Source organism: Rhinatrema bivittatum, chromosome 11 (assembly GCF_901001135.1).
Source record: "Rhinatrema bivittatum chromosome 11, aRhiBiv1.1, whole genome shotgun sequence".
Lineage (NCBI taxonomy): Eukaryota > Metazoa > Chordata > Amphibia > Gymnophiona > Rhinatrematidae > Rhinatrema > Rhinatrema bivittatum.
The window spans coordinates 87,565,493-87,582,910 of NC_042625.1; the positions used below are offsets into that span (position 1 = coordinate 87,565,493).

Consider the following 17,418-nt stretch of genomic DNA (forward strand, 5'->3'; position numbering starts at 1 on the left):
AGCTGGGATCCTAGAGCGCCGCCCAGCTCCATAGGTGGAGCCTCTTCCGCCCTCTCATGGAGCAGCAGATCGCACCATCTGAGCAGCCTGCTTTCATCCTGTAGGGAGGTTCAAGACGAGCTTTTCTCTTCTCTAGCTGTTGAAAATGGAAATGTCTGCACTGCACACATGACCTCTGCAAGTAGCCTACCAGAAAAGCAAATTTTCATCTTCTGATCTAGAGAGGCTGAACTGGGGGACTGCAGAGGGTGTGAATCAATTGACCCTGCCAGGATATTTGAGTGGATTTAGTTTGTGGTTTGTTTGTTTGCTTGGGTTGGTTTTGTTTGTTTTTTGTTTTTTTTTTTTTTTTAGCCATTTCAGGCTTTCTAACTTCCATCTTAAAGTAAACTTGTGCCACGCTCAGTGACCGTGCTCTGTATGCGCTGCAATATTGGAGGGATTTCATTCGATTTATGACTCGGGTCTTCTGCTTCTGGGGTTCACTGGGGGGGATCATCACACCATGACAAAGCCTAGTGGCCGAATTTTTAGGACTCATGATTTCAAGGTTCCAGATTGTGGCTGCAATGACAGAACTTGGGGGGGGGGGGGGGTGCCAGATGGATCAGCGTGAAGGCTCATAGCATCAGATCCCACCCCTAGTTCAGACTGAGCTGAAGCCCACAGGAGCAGACGGAAACTTCGGGGGGGGGGGGGGGGGGGGTAAGAAAAGCTGAAAGTATGTCAAAGAGTGACTTGAGATGGAAACTGGTCGTAAAGTTTCTGCTCTCAGGTGGCTATGGAGGATATTCCAGCAAGGCCAGTGAGTCTATAACTGCCTCTTTACTACGCTAGGTTACTAAGTCTTAGCTTCCGAAGGCAAAGTCCTCTGCATAGTTCCAACATTTAGGTCACATATAGGCAAACAAAAAAAAATACACTTCTACTGTCTTTTCTGATGAAAACTCAAAAAGTTACAAGTCCATACAGGAATATACGTTTGGGACCTGCACTGTGCTGTCAAGTGTCACTGTTCTTCCATGGGTGACAGTGTTTTGAAATGGCTGCGACATCTTCAGAAGCACAATTCAGGGGTGGAGAGGAAAGAAAGAGAGGGGGGGAGGGGGGGGGGGAAGCAAACAGGCACCTTCGGCAGCGCCCATATTAACGAACAAGAAAAATTCCTGTGGAGCAATGCGATTTGTAAATGTAATGAATGAATACATAAATAACTGGGGGGAGGTGGGGGTTCACCGGGACAGTCTTGATAAAGTGAATAGTGCAGCACTAGAAATGTAGCCTTATACCCCATTGAACAAAATTTCCATAAAACAGCCTGATCTCTGCTTGGTTACCTGTTTTCTTCTCTGTCAGCTGGGGCCAGTAGGAAAACTGCAGGAAAAATATGGATAGAAAGTTTTTCTCATTTGTATTTTGTTTAACGTATTTATATATAGTGCATACAGCATAGAATTTAACTAAAATGTTTGCAGCCTACTTGGACTGCTACTTTAAAATCGTTCAGTAGCCATATCATGAACAGTGTATTCCTACCCTTTAGTGGGCAGGAACTGTTTGTAAACATGTAGTAGGTGGTGGTTATAATTTGAATTTGTTTACATTTGCCTATAATTGTTTGCATGTTAAAATGTAAACAGCTTAGTAACAGGAGAAACTGAAACCTATCCCGCTAGTCTTTGAGTAGTTTTGTATCCAGCCCGATTTTAACAGTTTAAATCGGGATGAACTAGAGTCACATGATCCAAGTGGTCACGCATTTTATTCCATGAATACAGTGTGAGTTGCTGTTTTTAGTAACAGATTTCTCACCCGATCCATCTTCTGTATTAAGGAGAAACCCTTATTATACCGTGCTCTCTGTTAGTCTTTGTACCCGGTGAAGCAGGTACAGCACCAACGAAGATTATTCTTGCAAGAGGAAATGTGCCAACTTTTTTTTAAATTGTACTTGGTGAGGTGCTTATTGCTGGTGCCATTCCTGTACTGTAAGTCCATAGTGGTTAGGCAAAAAAAAAGTTTCCAACCAGTCGATAATTTTTGGTTCCAGGAGAAGGTGGTGAAGTTATCTGGTCAACTAAGGCTTCAGCACAATCCATAGCACATTCACTAGTGACCTAACAAGTTTGTCACGGAAATTTTTTTTGTCCTAGCCCGGAAAAGAGGAAGCATTCTTGAGGTGCCCTGCAATGCATGTCTGGCACCACCTGTCGAAAATAACTTAAGTTAAAATTATTTCAGTTGTAATTTTAGGCCCTGCATCTCCTCTCCCTGGTTGTTCAGCCCACCTACTGGGCCCTGTCAGAGAGAGGGGGACTGAGGGTATGGCTAAGGGACATGAGTCAACGGGCGAAGCAATGAGAGAGCAGGAGGAGCCCTGGGTTTGTAGGTGGTGAGGGTATTAACAGAAGGCTATATAAAATAAATGGGTCTAGCTACACGATTCTGAAGGTGGTTGGCAATCCGAAAGTGCATGAGCTCCAGCGTAGGCAATGCAGCCAAGAGCATTCTGGGTACTGGCATGCAAATGAGCCCAGAGCCCTACTGTACTTCCTGCTTTTTTTTCCATCCAGCAGGACTGCAGATGGTAGATATTGAATTTGGTGGGATTAGCCAAAAACTGGATCTGCAACCATTAGGATATAATGCATCCTGTTTTGGGTTTATCAACCACGATACATCATCCTGGCTAGCCGAGGAAAGCCAAGCACAAGAGAGCAAGGAAGGTGCTCATCATAGAAAAAGCAGAAGCAATAGCGAATGCAAGGCACACTTTGGTCCACTTTGCTTTCATGAGTAACCTTCTGTTTCCCACCAAAAATATAGACATTGACCTTTTTTGGCTTTTCTTTCTTTTCTTCCCCCCCCGCATCGGTATTTTCCATCTTCTTTCTCTCACCCCTTTTGTGTTTACTTTTTTCACTCCTCAGCCTCAACTCGTCCTTATTTCTCATTTCTGCTCGATTCCTCCATTCTCACACTACTATTGCTCCTTTTCCCCACCCCACAAAAAAAAAAAAAAGAAAAGAAAAGCGGAGCAGAGCCAGGAGCCATTGTCTGTGTCCCTGCTGGCCTTGGTCAGAGCCGGTGCTAAGTCGCCTCCTCTGTGGGTCGCAGCCCATCTCACCTTTGGGAGGGGCCAAGGAGAGGGGTTAGTGTCCTGCTGCCAGTACTAGCGCACTTTTTTTTTTTCCCCAGGTAGTGATTTTTTTTTCTTGCCATTTGACTTATCATTTGGATTTTTCATTCCTGAGGAGAGATTCATATTTTTTTTGGGGGGGGGGGGGGGGGGAATTCCTCTGATTTTTCCACTCCCCCTATTATGAGGGTTTGCACGTTGGGAAAGTTATGTGCCCAGACTTGAGAAGACGTCACGAAGGGATCCTCATTAACAGCTGAAGTTATCCAAGGGGATATTTAGATATAAGGGAAGGGGGTGCATACACTTTAAATATGTACCCACGTACACATCGTAAAAATGAGTACAGAAATAAAGAGGACCTTTGAATAAGATCAAAAGAAGATGTAATGATGCCTAGAAATGTTATTTCTCAGAAAGTGAAAGATTTGCGTTTTTCCCTTTACTCTGACAATATTCTAAGATTTTATTGAAAATAAAAATGTGTATATTTTGACTTCCTTTCAAATACACGCAAATATACGTTCCGTGAGTTTTCCCCGCAGAGCTCTGCCCAGGCATCTCTGTCCTGGCATGCAGGACCCCTTGCTATTACCAAGGAGTCATAAGAACTCTGAACTGGTGGTGCATATGGATGCACCAGAGTAATAATTGCTATCAACATCGATTTATATACTGCCTTTTCATCTGGTCATAATCCCAACCTCTGAGGTGGATGGCTCCAGAGCAATTTTCTCTTCCAAAGTGGAGAGGAGAGATGGGAGCGATGTCATTGCACGGCTACAGTGGGGGGGGGGGGAGAGGGAAATAGGGAAACTCTCAGGTGGCTTCCGAGCCGAAACCGTCCCTTCTCTGAGACGGTACCAGCACTTTCTCCATGAGACCAGGGCGCATCCTGGGTTTGCACGCCAGCCTCAATGCTAATAGGATTGAGATTCGGTGGGAAGGCAGCGCTTGCCACCCCCACACGCCCACGCTGCCTCCTCCAGGTGTTGCCAGAGTCTCGCCCGATGAGGCCAGCATCCCTGATTTATCCTCGCTCGCTGCACACAGGCGCATAACGTCCTGACAGGGGGCAGCCCTGGGGCCACCAGCAGACGTTCCTAAGGCTCCTGGAAGGACTTTACCGCTGCTGCAATTAGTGACATCGCGCTGACAATGCCGCGCAGTCTTCCAGTCCCCCCCGTACCCCCCCCCCCCCGACTCTCCAAAGCTGCTTCAGTCACTCCTTTCTCACCCCCATCCTTTCCCCACCCATTTCAGCTGTTTATTCTGAGACTTAACAGTTGGATTTCTGACTAGAGGAGCTGGCTACCCTTTCTGCCCTTTGACCCGTTGTTGCCATGGAAACTGGATCCCATGTAGGACTGTGATGCCAGGAATACAGAGTCTGAATTCACAATCTCTACTTCTTTTTAAAAACTGTGTATACATATATATATATATATATATAATGTATGGGTATGTATATATATGTGTGTGTATACAGCCGCCAGGTATGTCATTATAATGTTTGAGGTTGCCAGGGTGGCTCAAACTGCTGCTTGATCGGATTTCTTCTTCAGAGTCATCATTCAGGGTCCTGCATTTTGTGCTGCTGCGACTCTCGCACATTCTGCCTTTTTGGTGCGCAGACTCTTTTCCTGCTGGGGACAAGCTTAGCCTTTCCGGGGGGGGGGGGGGGGGGGGGGGGGGTAAGGTTTGTAAGGAGGCTGCTTCCTGGAACTTTTAATTTACTGTCATTGTTCTCCCTATGCAAGTATATATTATCAACCTGACTCTCTTGCTCTGGCACCCTGACAACTTGGAGGCTGCTTTCTGCCGAGCTAAGAAATCTCATGCATGCATTAGAAGGGGAAGGTAACTAAATAAAGCATGAGAGATTGCTGAGAAGGGGAGGGAAGCTGTGAGGCTTGTGCTGAAGACAGGCAGAACCCCTGCCAACTGGAGAGAAAACAGGGAGGGGATGTCTCCTGCGCCACCTTCATTACAGAGTCTTGCTTTCTTTTCACTGGCAGATTTTTTTTTTCTTTCTGGTTTGCTTCCTTCCTCTCATCTTTCCCATCTGCCCTCCATTCACCTTTCCTGTCTCTAATTTCCTTTGTACTGCTTTTTTTTCCTGTCCTCCCCCCTCTCCTGTTTCCTGCATCCCCAGGCTCCCTTCTATGTAGGTTGCTATGTATGACATTGCCTGTGTATGTAGTATATGTACATATATTTGGGTGGCTGTTGGGTTTAGTAGCCTGGGAAGAAGGATGAGTCCATTATACCATGATGCGCCCGCTTATAATCCTGATTCTAACATGGTGAAGTCCTGTAAGAGTGGCCACTTTTGTATCCCATCATGTGATTTCTATTTGCGATGTCCCTTATAGCAAAGGAGCCATCCCATTGGTTGGGTTCACCAGTAGCATGGGCTGGTGAGGCCTCAGAGCAGAAGCAGGTCTGCGGTGAAATGAAGAATTTGTGTAGTATCCAGGGTGACAAGTTTCATTGTTTACTTGATGTCAGGGAGGGACAAGATTTTATAAAAAGTTAAATCAAGCAGCTCTGGGACAATCGGAGGAGCATAGAATGTGATGGCAGATAAGGACCATTAGGGCCTTCCATGATCTCTGGCTCGCCCCCAATTCTTTGTAACCAGGGATTCTTTGTGTTTTTATACTAAGTTTTCTTGAATTCTGTTTCTGATTTTGTCTCCAGTACCTCCACTGGGAAGCCATTCTGTGCATCCACTACCCTTTCTATAAAGAAATATATTTTCTGAGTCTACCCCTGGACTTTCATAGTGTGATTTCTTCTTCTAGAGGATTCTTTCCTTGTGAAAAAGGTTTTCTCCTTGTGCCTAATTTATATCTCTGAGGTCTGAATATCTTTAATATACCCCGTTGTTCTCTTCCCCTCTCCACCTGGTAATATATGGGTTTTGGTGTTGACCTTCCTTCATTTTGGTAGCCAACTGCCTCCACCTCGTCTGCAGTCTTTCAGAGGGTACGGCTTCCAGAACTGGGCCCCATTGTAGATGAGATCTCACCAAGGACCTGTAGCAAGGGATCATCACCTCCTTTTTAATTCTGCTGGCTCTGCCTCTCCCTGTGTACCCTGGCATCCCTCTGGCTCTGGCCACTGCCTTATCACACTGTTTTGTTACTTTGAGATTTATTAATTTTATTTATTTATTTCTAGAAATGTCTGTTCTGGGTAGATTACAACAAGATAAACAGGGTAAAACAATCAATCAATCAATAAAACCACATCCCAACAGTAAAACAATAATACAAAATATGTATAAAACATAATAACTTAAAAATCTTCTATGGTTTAAACAAAATAAAAACATAGAACCCCAACACATTAAAAAATTAAGAAAGCAGTAAGACTAAGTGGCCACTGCTTCTTTAAGTGTCCCCTTTAAGGGGACCTTCCTACCTATAAAGAATCAGGCTCCTAACTTGGGGGTTCAAATAGATTCCTTTCTGTCTCTCAGACCCTACTTCAGTTCCTTAATCTAGGCATCTTTTTATAAATTAGGCCTTCTGCGATCATCAGACACAATCGCCCGGAGGTCTCCCTCATGGTTGATACATATCAGTGCCTTACTTCCCATCATGTGCTTCTCCCTTGGATTTCTGCACCCAAAATGCATGATTCTGCACTTTTATTGCATCAGTTTGCTACTATTTTAACATGTAATTAGTGTATTATGTATTGTGTAAAGTATTTAGTTTGGTTGTAAGCTGCCTTGAGGCTTGCATTAGTTAAAGGCAGAAAATCAAAAGAAAAATAAATAACTCATTCAAGCTCTTCCCCGCCGGTTGTATAATGTGTTATCCCAGGGCACTTCAGCACACAGCTCCCTGGGATCTGTGCAGGACCAGCGGTCCATACGGTCGGAGGCCCATAGTTCTGCCATCTCCCCTTGCTGCAGAATGTGGTAGGCTGCCGCCGCCGCCATGATCTGTAACTTGCACCCCAATGCACCGCAGGATATGCTGCTCTGTGCTTAACCTGCTCCTTACCTGTGTCCCACGACTGAATATAATACTCTGCAATCCCTTGCATAATGCACTGCAGGCAGTCCTTATCCCGATCTTTCCGTCAGGATGGAGACCAACAGGTCCTCACTGCATGGCGCCAAGGCATACAGGGACCCTCTTTCTTTTTTTTTTTTTTGGGTCCTGCTTGCTTTCTTGTTGTTTAGTGCTGTCTTGGTTTATTGGAAATTATTATCGACTACACGTCTCCTAAACAGGAAGACGCTGAGTTTGTCTCTTGGTTATAATGGCCCTTGGCTCTCCTTTGCATTAAGTGCGGCCTTTTTCTGCTCCCAAATTTGCAATTGTGTATGCAGATTTGTGGCCCTGCGTTATGATCCCCGTGCCTGCGCCGTCCGTCTCTGCCACAGCATATATTAGCGTTCAGTGTGTGCTCTTGCCGCAGGGCATCAGGCAGGGCACCTACACGATGAGCAGCTCCCGCCCTCCAAAACACCCTCAAGATGTAAACATCCTCCTCCAGTCCTATTTCCAGTCACGGTTGCCAGGCTTCGCTCCCCAGTTTTTTTCCAGACAGCCCTTACTTTTCAGGAGTTTGTCTTTTGTGGGCAAGAGAATTGCTCATTCTGCTCCCAGTTGCACACACCCCTCCCCCTCCCCCTTTTCCTTTCTTCCCCCCGTTTTGGGTCCCGTTTTCAGGTTCAGCCGTGCTCAGAATCATTTACAGACGAAACGAGCCATCCTTCAGAAAGGATGCCACTCGGCAAACGCCCACCAGCAGCTGCGTTTCCCCCCAATTAGAAGAGGTAATGGAGCAGTTTATGGGCATCTACAGAGTGATAGCTTGAGTGACTGCTCCAATGCAGTCAGCCCTGCCTCTCTCCCCCCCCCAGCCCTGTCGAGCGCGCGCAGGATTCTCCAGGCCCGGCGAGACGTCCACGAACACGCATCTGCAAATAAACCCATTTCCCCGTGCATCACGTCGTAGGGAGAAATACAATAAAAAATCCCCTTTCGCGTGAATAACCAAGAAGCAAGAGCTCTTGTAAAAGCAAATACCTTTCCTGCCGTGCCATAAACCGCAAGGAAGGATGCAAACGAAATAGTGCTGGTTTAAGAGTAACCTGTGAAGTGAATACCTGGACTGTAAAGCAAGCCGATCTCTTAAAAGCACGGAATACTGCTATTTCTCATTTCTGCGGCATTAGTCTGTGTGCACAGGCATTGTCATGTTCTGCTGTGAAGAAGAATTTACAGTTGGTTAAGTGCCTTGCTTTGGGGTCAATACAACAGGCAGTTGTGCCATCAGAATCCGGGTTTGCAGGTTTCAGCAGCTCGGGGCTGCAGGCCAGTAGTGTGTGACTGACGCTGCATAGTCCTTTGTATGAGGCTCATGCAGGGCTCTTGCGAAACGTAAAGGTGGCTACAGCTTGCTAATGGAAGGTCTCCAATGTCAACAACCTTAAGTAGGATGGAGCTGGGGGAAAGGGGGTGCTCGCAGAGAGGCTTGGCAAGGTGTTTGTTCCCAGAAAGGACAATGCATACTGCATCTTGCCGAGGGTGTGATGTGTGTGCTTCAAATCCTTCTGTGGCCAGAATGTAAAATCCGTGCCTTCAGAAAGCGCACATGAATTTACCGAAAGTACCAGACGAATGGAATCTATTTTTCTGTAATGACTATAAAAGACCTCTGTCAACCCTGATAATTGTATTTAATTTATATAGATATCACTGGTGCCTGCCAAAAGTTTGGGACTCGGAAAAGTCTCAGCAGAGGACCATAACAGCGGCAGGCAATTGTGCTATGTATTTGGAACACGTATTTAATTAAGATTGTTTGGAAGACCTTAGCTCTTTATGTTAGTTATAGAAAAATATATACAGGGTTTTTGTTTCATACTTGCTAGAATACTCATTGTCAGACAGGGCTGACCCTAGAGATTGGAGCCTCCTGCCACCCTCCTTCTCTGCAGTCATTTCCCCCTGTCCAGGAAGGCATCTCTTGTCCTCCTCCCTCCCTCTATCAATCTATTTCCCCCCACTCCATCCCAATCTCCCCAAAACTTCCCTCCACTCTTCATGCCCTCCTTTTGGCAGTAGATGCAGTTCTAACTGGTGCGCCAGGGAAAGCCAGGGCAACTGGCCGCACCCTGCATGTGCTGCCCGCGCTGGCTTCAGGGAAGAGTTGCCTGGGGCCAGGACTGGGGCTGAGGCCCTGTGCTGATAGCAAATTGTAGCCGCGTTTTTTCATTCGTGCTCCCCTCCCGTGGATGGCCCTGTTAGAAAGGTTGATTTATATGGATGGTCGGAAAGTTGCACCCATTCTTTGAACCCAAGGACTTTCGTATGATCCTCCAGGCACTGATACTTTGTGGACTAGATTATGGAAATGCGCGAGGTGTGGGACTCCCTGCGTCTGTGTTGCAGCCTCTCCAATTGGTACAGAAAGCTGCAGCTCACAGTTTGAGAGGGTGGCATATGAGCTCCATTGGCTGCCCATCAAATGGGGATTCTGTATAAGCTTGCCTCTATCATCTTTAAATTAATTCATCATGACACAGACTGGTGGGTGAGAGCAGTTCTAAAAATTTACAGATCTCTCCTGTCACTAAGATCAAAAGGAAGAAACTTGCTCAAGGTCCCTTCTCTCAAGCTGGCCCATCATCAGGGACAGAGCTTTTTCGGCAATTGGCCCAATTTTTTGGAATTGGATTTATATTCTGGTTTTTTTTCAAAGTGGATTACATTCAGGTGCTAGAGTATTTCCTGCCTCCGGAGGGCTGACAATCTAAGGGGGTCATTTATCAAACTGCTATATGGCGTTTTCGCATGTGTTAAGGCATTTTTGCAAGTGAAAACGCCTTTAACACATGCAGAAACACCATAACGCATAGTGTGATGCAAATTAGGAAAAGGGGAGGAGTTTGGGGTGGGATTTCTGGCCAAGTGGGCTGGGTAACATCAAGCTAGGTTGAGAGAACAATGCATAAATCTCATCTTTCGGTGAGTTTCCTCACTCCGAAGGTCATCAAATCTTCACAAGGATGCACTGTTCTGTTCATACGTTGCACTCTGCAAGTCAAAGTGGCTCCTAACCCCTACACTAATACCTAAATCTCACCTCCAGTAGCTAGGTGGGCCTCCTATAGAGGTATAAATACTTACCTAGTATGAGGGCCTTATAGTTAGTCTCTCTCTCTCTCTCGCAACAATTGTGGTACTTAGTGCAAAAACGTTATTGCAGTAATACCTATGCATAGCACAGTTTGATAAACAGCAGAGGGGTTTTTCTTGTTTGTATTTACAGCATTGTTTTAATTTTTAATATATATGTCTCTGATTTGTTAGCTGCTTTGAAACTTGGCGATGGATGCAGGCTATAAATTTTAATAAGACATAGAAACTAGTAGTTGTATAATTTCTAGTACTTTAGTAAAATAAACCTCACTATTGGTGTAAGTACCAATGGTAGTGTAAACTATGCTTTTCCCCTCCTGAATGGATGTCCATGTGTAATTTATTAATCTTGCATAAGGGACAGTTCAAATTATGACTGGCGTGCTTTGACAAGGGATCTAATCTAGGAATGGTGCTGTACAGCATTATTTCAGTCATCGCCTACTATTTCATGTTTGACTATCCCTTCTCTACACGTGCAGCTCTCTGCAAGCTCTGCATGGAAGATAATTTAATTTTATTTTTTTTAATTAGATCCCTCTCCCCCTCAGATCTTTGTTGGCCTTGTAGCTGGGTTTTAAGTGTGGTCTCATTTTCCCAGATTAATTTACTGGTATTTCCTCCCCTCCTGCTCTGGCCCTGCCCCAAAAGAAAAATAATTTTTTTTAACCTTAATTTTCCTTTGCGGATGGATGGTTGTATGCACTGACTGGTTGAACCAAAGGTCTTGTACTTAGGAAAATGCACAATTGTGCCGGCTGTACCACCATTCTTGTACTTGAGTTTCAGATATTCTTAGCTTGGTGACATACTGTATGCAGAACTCCAGGTAGGGCTTGGTGTGCGCGTTTAATGCACCTAAGAGTTCTGTTGTACTCTACCGAACATTATCGGTGGAAACCTGTCCTTCTTAAACTGAGATGCAAATGTATTATTCTGCCACTGAGCCCGTGTCTGTAAAATAAAAATAACTTCCCTTAAGGCGCGGGAAGATTAGATTGACAGACGGTGTGGATTCTTTATGCAGCACCCCTGTGAAATCCATCTCTGCGCTTCTTCAGTTCCATACTGCACTGACAGCTTCCTCCATGCTGATGTCTCTCTCTCTCTCTCTGCCTCAATGGAAAAATCCTTTAGGGGTGAGACCTCAAAAGCTGATGCAGTGGAAGGAACGTTGTCACTGGCCTGGGGCTATGTTTATGCTCTTGCAGCCATGGCCTGGGGAGCAGGGGGCGTGGGGGACTGTGGAGGAGAACATTTTTTTTGAAGAAAACTGGGAAACAAAAGCAGTTCTAATGGGGGGGGGCATGGTAAGGGTTGTGAACTTTTTTGTTAAATCAGCCTTTCTCGTTCATGTTACTAGAATCTGACAGCATGTGAGGATGCTAAGGGGCTTCTAGTCTGCTCAATTGCCTTCCATAGACCCCCCTACTTGATTTCTGGATTTCCCCTGATTACTTCCTAACAAACACTTCTCATACTTGCTCTTGCTGCTAGGAAAGCAGGGTTGGAATCCTCCCCGGCAGTAGTTTCATGGCAGTCCCATCTTTGAAAAAAGTAAAAAAATAAAGTGTCTTTCATCTTGTTACAGATTGTGTAGGTGTGATGATGAAGTGATACTGGGCCAGCCCAGTGGTTCTGTGGCAATGCTGTCCCCCAGTTAAGTCCGCCGAGTTGGGTCTTCCAGGACTCAGGTCAGCCAGCGATGGGGATGCTGCTGCAGAGAGGGCATTCACAGCCCCAGTGGAGGGAAAAGTCCCCGTCTTGGGGTAAGGGTGACACCTGGTGGCTGGATGTAGAGTCCATGATGGAAGGAGCCGGGGCCAATGGCTTCCAGCCTCAGGACCCTCTCTGCAATGACCAGATGAGGAATGGTGAGAGGGCAAGCCTATTAAAATAAGGGAGAATCTCTGGGAAAAACTAAGAAGCAAAAAAAAAAAAAAAAGAAGATAAAATCATGTGATAAGAAACCTATGTCACCATCTACCAGGCATGATGCTCAGCTTATGCTTGGAGCCACATTAGGATCTTCAGTTTTGTTGTGTTACATTACAAAATTAAAAATAAAAACCAGAATGAAATAGAAGTAATATAATTATCTTAATGAACATTAATAGTTAAGCTTCACTCTGAGGATCTGAAGCGATTCATTGACTGGCAGGGGATGATTGCCTCTTGTTGTAAGAAGTGTGGGTGGCTGTACATATGCAGGGTGTATGCCTGACTTAAGTTCAGTGCAATCTCTGCATTTCCATAAGAAAGTCAGAGCTGCTTTTGACCGGATGGAAGTTTTGGTTATGTGCTGTCGGTTCCACTCTGGAGATAAGATTCCCGTTTTCAGGTTCATTGGGCCAGAGAGCACAGCTGAAGTATCACTTGCCGGGCCCCCACTCCTCTAGTATTGCTTTATGCAGTACCTAGCGGCAGGCCAGAGAGCTCCACAGGACCATGTCCTTCATCCTGGGAAAGGTCAAAAGTCAACCTGACTTGAGTTTGTAGGGAGGGAATGGGCAGGACTACAGTCTGCAGAATTCGCAGGAATGAAACTTCAAATGCCAGTGCAATGTTAAAAATGTCAGCTTTCCTAAAGTCATCTGGTCTCTTGAGCAAGCAGATAGGTCAGAAAGCCTCTGAGCGCATTTCTCAGTGTGATAGGAGGAGGGGGGGAGAGAGAACGTCTCCCTTGCATTGACTTTCCCCCTTTCCACGCCACAGCCGCAGGCTGGGGGCCTTGAAAACTATGATTTCCCTCTGACAACGAGCTTTGCCCCAGCTTTAGGTATGGGGAAGGTACGTGCCGGAATCTGAAAATGGATTGGCCCGTGCAGGAGGTGCACCACCTCGTGAATGAAACACGGCAGCTAGATTTTACCTCCGAAGGAGGCAGGGGGCAATCGTTGGCTCCCGGTAGTTATAACCAGGGTTTGAGTCTTTCGCCCGTGGTATGACTGCAAAATGCAGTTCTGATTTACAGACTCAATGCTTGGTTTGGGGGGATAGCGAAGTTAAGTTGCGGCGGTAGTGTGGGATCTTGCCCATCCTTTCACACTGAAAACAGATTCAGTTTTGTTTTTCTTTTCAAAAAAACAGGGTAGCATCCTGCTGAGGGCAGGTCTACCTGAAAAAAGGTCCCTAACGTGGCGCTAGCGTCTGGGGAAAGGGGCCCTGAACCAGCTTGCCACCAGTACTTCTTTCCGATCCCTTCCACAATGCACCACCCTATCCAATAATAATTCCCTTCCAAGCGCGGTTAGGGTCTCTCTAAGCTGCTGCTAGTAGCTTGTCTTCCTCTTCCTGGCTCTGGTTGCTCGCTCTCTCTCTCTCCTGGTGGTATTGCAGTCCCTTCATTAGTCTGGTTTTTCTTTTGCATTTTTACAGTCGTCTCCTTGTCAGCAGTTTCTGACTGATATCCCTGCTGCTGTTGCTGCAGCCACCTCTTCAGTCTCCTACAATTAAGCTTGGGATCTGCTTTAAGTTTTTTGTTTTTGTTTTTTTGTAATAAATGAATTAATGAAACAATAAATACTCCTGCATGTAGTACTCTGCCCATCCAGACTTTTCCTGCTGATTCCCATGATGTCTTTCAGCCCACTTGCCTGTCCTCCGCTCCAGCCCCCTTCCCTCAGCAACCACTGCCCTGGATAGTTTGTGGTTTTCCTGCCCAACAGCAGCTTTGCACGTATTTGTGTGTTGACTTTGCGCGCCTGTGTGGTGCGTAATGCTGTCCCTGGGTGTGCGCCCTCGGCTCGCTCACTCACTCACTCTCTTCCCGCATTTCATGTAGCAGCAGGCTTTCTCTGGCAGCTTTCTCTACCGCCCTCCCCTGCTCCCTCCCTCCCCCCCATCTCTCTGGGACCTTTGGAGCTCAGGCACGAATGCGGAGGGTTGAGCTCCCGGGATAACAGGATCTCTGCCCAGCATTTTCATTTCGTGCTTTCAGAAAATTACCAGCGCAGTCCTACCTTGGGGGGAAGACAGCCCTGGGTTTCTGGACTTGGGGATAGCTAAAAATGGAAGAGGAAGGGAGGAGGTGCAGTCCCCTCCCTGGACTGTCTGCATGCACGTTAGTGGGAAAGCGAGATGCCCACCCTGCATAGAAGTCAAGCTGTAATGGGGGCTGGGACAGAGCCCTCTCCTGTTCTAGAGGGGCGCGCGCGCGCGGGGGTGATGGACTTGGAAGGTGTGCGAGAGTGGGCGCTGCTGCAGGGCTGGCACCCAAGTCAGCAGCAGGAGGCCGGGACTCATCCACGTGGGGAGAGGAGGATCCGGCTGGGATGGGAAGCAGAGCTTCGTTTGCACAACACTCTCGCCGCGGATTTGGGGGGGGGGAGATGTGTGTGGGGTGGGCCGCAAGAGAAAGCAGAGAGAGAGAGAGAGAGAGAGAGGCGCGGGAATGTAAAGCGCAGCACACCTGACATTTTATAAATAACCAGGGCATGCTGATCTCTCCTTCACTGTCACTGAGTCACTCCATCTCTGGCTTTCTTCTGCCTGCCTGCTCCCGCTCGCCCCACCCTTTCTCTCTTTCCAGGTCTCCACCCTCCCCACTAAAACTCTTTTTGACAATACTCGAGGCAGAAGCCTTTGGCGTTTCTGTTGTTGGGCAGGAGGGATCGTTTTGCCATCCTGGATGGGGGGAGGGGGGGGGGGGAGAGCGTTGCCAGGTCCTTTAATGGACTTGTATTCATCTGACATCTATTTAGAAAGCCCTCCCTTTCACCCCCAGAATGATCCCTTTTCCTTTAACGAAAGAAGTTTAAAAAAAAAAGCCACAAAGAAATGCTGAATGTGGTGTGTGTGTGTGTGTGTGTGTGTGTGTGTGTGTGTAAACTGACACTAATTACTGTCTGTCCCCTCGGTGCTTTCCTGTCTGTCAGTGTAAATGCACAGTACCTGCATACAAAGGACCCCTCTCTCCGATGCCGGATAGACAAGAGAATGGCAATTTTGTTTGTTTGTTTTTTTTTTGGGAGGGGGGGGGGGGGCAATAAGTGTGAATGTCCGTCACTTCGTGTGTACGTCGGAGTGCGTGTGGTGTTGGAACATTAAAGGGTACTTTCAAGTGCCATTACACATTGTTATGATTTAAAAATATGAAAGTCTGTTTATCCACAGGGTATGCGGAGTGCATCGCCAGCACTTCATGATTGCCAAGGTCCTAGCACCATGAAAGGAACAGCAGCTGCAGAGGGGACAGCCCTTTCCTGAGAGCCAGGAATGCTGCCCCTCTCTCCGAGACAGGCACAGCGCGCGCGCTGTAACACGCAGGCTCTTGCACGGATGCACGCTCGGGCACACACACATTCACATTCTGCAAAATGAGACTCCTAGACATAAACATAGCTAAAGCAGACAGCCTGGAAGAGGCTTGAGGAAATTAGAAAGCCCAGAGAGCATATCCAGGCAGCGCAGCCCCCACTCCAGGCAGTGAAGCCATGCAAGGCATGCTGGGATAGAGAGAGCTGCTCCAGGAGGAAAATGTTGGCTCTCAGTGGGGTGGAAAAGGGTGGGGGACAAAGCTGGCAATGAGTGAGCAGCTAAATTTAGCCTGTTTCCCTGCTAGGTCTTTCTGAACTGCAGCTTCTCTCCAGCCGGACAGCATGCCACGGTTTTTCAGTCCATCTGTCCACAGATTTCACAAGTTACCCACCAGGGTCTGGAGCTGCTTCCGCTCACCATCTTCTCCAGGTGGAGGGGTGGAAAGGCGAGGGGAGAGAATGGCGCTTATTCGGGTGGCGGCAGGGAGATGCCTCTTAGTGCGGACCTTCCTCAAATAGATCTCTCTGGGCATAGCCAGGCTGCAGCAGATCATTGTAGCCGATGTCCCAGAAGTGTGCAGAATGAGAACAGGAAAGCGTGCAGATTCCAGGCAGGGCAATTACCCCAGAGCAGAGAAATGCCAAGATACACAAAAACATCTTGGAGGAAGAACGCATGAAGGTATTTAAAAATTCAAAACAAGTTCTATGTTGCTTATTCTGCTGCTGCTGAAGCAGTACTGCTTGTTGGAGATTAGATTCAGGTAATATACGAGTAAACTTGCAATAATTTCTAACCTGATAAACCAGTGTAGAGCAGTTTTGTGCACCTAGGTGTGTTCAGGATGCATCAGAGCCTCCAGCTGTATTAGCGGGGGTTTACTAGAATATCTTCTCTAACACCATAGGTATCAGTTTAACTTCCCAACACTGATGGAGCAGCAGCAGGAGTGTAGGTCCCTATTCTCCTTTGGGAGACTGACCGAGGAACTGCTTTACTCGCTTTCATTATTGTCTTGCTTTTAATTTGATAAAGCACACAACACAATGCAATTTAGCTTTTAAAATATTTTCGGAAACTGGCATAGGCAAAGTGAAGCTGGTCAGGATGAATTCACTCTATGCCAGAATAAGAGGAACCTTCTCCTTTCCTTGACCTGATGGTGCTTATGTCAAAAATCAAGTACATGTCTTCCTTGCTGCTTTTTATCAGACCGGAGAGTCAGTACCTACAGCACTAGTTAATAAGAGTATGGTGTAATATAGTGGCTCCCAAATCTGTCCTGAGGGACTCCCGGTTGATTAGGTTTTCAGGATATCCGCAATGAATATGCATGACAGAGATCTGCAGGCACTGCATGCAAATTTATTTCAAACACATATGGTAAATAGCTGACTGACCAGGGGGTCCCCTGGGACAGGTTTGGGAACCACTGATCTAGTGACTATATTGGTGCACTGTGAAGCTCATATCAGATCACGTTGATAGTCACTTTATTAACCGAGATGAGAAGAGGCAACAAATTGAGATATCTGTGGCACAGTCAAACAGTTCTCAAAGTTCTTCTTTGAGTGTCAGAGATGTTTACTCTTATGTAGCAAAGGCTGGAACCTTGCTAGTAAAGATCTGACAGCATTCACCCTCTCATGATAATTTTGCAAATCCAGCAGCAAATGGTGCATGCTAACCTTAGTTTTGATGGGTAACATTAAGCATTCATTTATAAGACAGTGGTTAAAAGAAAGTTGATTGCTTCCATTTATGTCACCAGATAAATAGTGAGGCAGCAGACATGCGTGTGTGTATGTCTGTGTGTGTGTGTGTGTGTGTGCACCCAAGTTGTGAAAG

At 46.5% G+C, this 17,418-nt stretch overlaps 1 protein-coding gene across 7 annotated transcripts in view; it reads left to right on the forward strand.

The window, feature by feature from the left end:
• AHDC1 (AT-hook DNA binding motif containing 1) overlaps positions 1 to 17,418 on the forward strand; it is a 145,859-nt gene that overhangs the window by 91,397 nt on the left and 37,044 nt on the right. The window contains exon 1 of one of the 7 annotated variants that reach the window (XR_003859136.1): positions 15,787 to 16,251. The exons of the other annotated variants lie outside the window; for them this stretch is intronic. The gene's annotated coding sequence lies outside the window, so the exon portion shown is untranslated. Of the gene's footprint in view, positions 1 to 15,786; positions 16,252 to 17,418 lie in introns of those variants that run through there. 7 annotated transcript variants of the gene reach the window in all.